The sequence below is a fragment of the Capsicum annuum genome, chromosome 1 (genome assembly GCF_002878395.1).
Source record: "Capsicum annuum cultivar UCD-10X-F1 chromosome 1, UCD10Xv1.1, whole genome shotgun sequence".
In the NCBI taxonomy this organism is placed as follows: domain Eukaryota; kingdom Viridiplantae; phylum Streptophyta; class Magnoliopsida; order Solanales; family Solanaceae; genus Capsicum; species Capsicum annuum.
In genome coordinates, this window is record NC_061111.1 from 254,008,483 (window position 1) to 254,011,092 (window position 2,610).

Sequence of the window (2,610 nt, forward strand, 5' to 3'; positions counted from 1 at the left end):
CAGTGCATATACAGAGTCATGATCAGCATGCTTACTGTAATGTGGTTGAAGAAGAGCTCGATGGAGAACCTTGGTTCTTGAATATCAAGCGGTACATTCAGTCAGGAGAATACCCATCATATGCCACCAATGATCAAAAGAGGACTATTAGGCGTTTGGCTAGTGGATTTTTCTTAAGTGGGGGAATCTTGTATAAGAGGACCCCAAATCTGGGACTTTTAAGGTGTGTAGATACAAGAGAAGCCTTAGCAATCATGGTTAAAATACACTCTGGAGTATGCGGGTCACATATGAACGGTCATGTCTTGTCAAAGAAGATTCTTCGAGCAGGTTATTACTGGCTTACTATGGAAAAGGATTCTATTCAATTTGTTCGAAAGTGTCATCAATGTCAGGTACACGGTGATCTGATACGTTCTTCTCCTGTTGAGTTGCATGCAATGGCCGCTCCATGGCCGTTCGTGGCTTGGGGAATGGATGTGATTGGACCGATTGAGCCGAAGGCATCAAATGGACATAGATTCATTTTGGTAGCCATTGACTACTTCACAAAGTGGGTAGAGGCAGTAACTTTCAAGTCAGTAACAAAAAAGGCTGTGGTAGATTTTGTTCATGCCAATATCATTTGTAGATTTGGAATTCCTAAGATGATCATTACAGATAATGCTGTCAATCTCAATAGTCATTTGATGCAAGAAGTATGTCAACAGTTTAAGATCGCGCATCGAAATTCTACTCCATATCGCCCAAAGGCCAATGGTGTTGTAGAAGCCGCCAATAAGAATATAAAAAAGATACTGCGAAAAATGGTACAAGGGTCTAGACAGTGGCATGAAAAGTTGTCATTTGCATTGCTAGGTTATCGCACCACTGTTCGCACTTCAACAGGGGCAACTCCATATTTATTGGTGTATGGGACAGAAGCAGTCATCCCTGCAAAAGTTAAAATTCCCTCTCTTCGAGTCATTGTAGAAGCAGAGATTGATGATGACGAATGGGTAAAAACCCGACTGGAATATTTGAGTCTGATTGAGGAAAAAAGGCTAACGTCTGTGTGTCATGGCCAGTTATATCAGAGGAGGATGGTTCGAGCGTATAACAAAAAGGTCTGTTCCAGGAATTTTGAAGTTGGTCAGTTGGTATTGAGACGTATCCTTCCTCACCAGGTCGAAGCGAAAGGCAAGTTCTCCCCTAACTGGCAAGGTCCCTTCGTTGTGAAGAAAGTGTTGCCCAATGGAGCCTTATATTTGACAGATATTGAAGGAAAAATGGCAGAAATGGCTATCAATGTTGATGCGGTCAAAAGATACTATGTATGATATTTGATCCTTTGTTGAGTTTATTGCATGTTTAGTACTTGCATTCTTAAAGATTGAGATGATGAAGGCATTTTATTCTTCTATCCAAACATGGTGTCATCCTTTGTTTACCCATTTGAGCTTCATTTTATTTTTCTTTCATATCCCTCTTTTGGAATCAAAATAGAGTTAAAGATGAATGTCAAGAAAATAAGAATAAAAGAAAGAGTTCGAAAAAAAAAATCAAAATCAAATCAAAACAAAGAACAAGCAGATGGAACTACGTGTAAACTTAATCCTCTCTCAAAAGTGAGATACGTAGGCTGGCCTATTTCGGGCTCGGTCCAACCAAATAAAGATCTAAAATTCATCCAGTCAACAAAACTAGGGCATGAGTTAATGTGTTGTTTGAGTCGATTCAAAAAGTTGTAAGTCCCACCCCCACTTCAAGTATCGTTTGAGCCCCTTACCATTTTTTCTAACCTTAACCAAAAGTCAAGTTACAACCAAAGAAAGTCCTTCAGATCAATTTTTGATAATGTTAAGGCTAAGCATGCAAGGGATATGATTATACATTGTGAGGTACCACTTGTCTCCCTCAGCATAAGAAATCAGGAAAGAAATACAAAAATGAGAGAGTCTTATTGGTGAAAACCCCCGTGGGCACCATAAGGCGATGGTGAGTTGAGGGAAAATGAAAATGAGAGAGTCTTATTGGTGAAAACCTTTGCAGGCACCATAAGGCGATGGTGAGTGGAGAGAAATAAAAATGAGAGAGTCTTATTGGTGAAAACCCTCACGGGCACCGTAAGGCGATGGAGAGTTCAAGAAAAAAGTGAAAAGTGAGAAGAAAGAGATTTGTTGGGGAAAGTCTTTTAAGATGTTGTCAATCGAACGTGATGTATGAGTCTAATGGATTTGAGGAAGCGGCTCAGCGGCTAAGGCATGAACTCAACAATAAATAGGGAGTTTGGATAGAAAGATCAGGCAGCTCAATCCAAAATGCATGTCATACTCATTGGAGTTGGTTGTCGTATTTAGATAAGTTTTCTTTTTGAATATGGGACATTGCCCTTTTCTTTCATTTACATATTCATGTTTTTTGTCTTTTATGTCATTTATCAAAATAAAAGTCACCATCATTTCTTTATATTTTAAGTCAAGTCTATGTCAAAACAAGCGAGAAAGGATTTCAAAATTTACTACCAGTCTTTCCAATTATACGATGAAAAGCCAAGGAACAACACAGGAAAGAAATATGATCGTAATTCAACACGAAACAAAGGAAGTCTATCAACCGACAGGCTGTTGA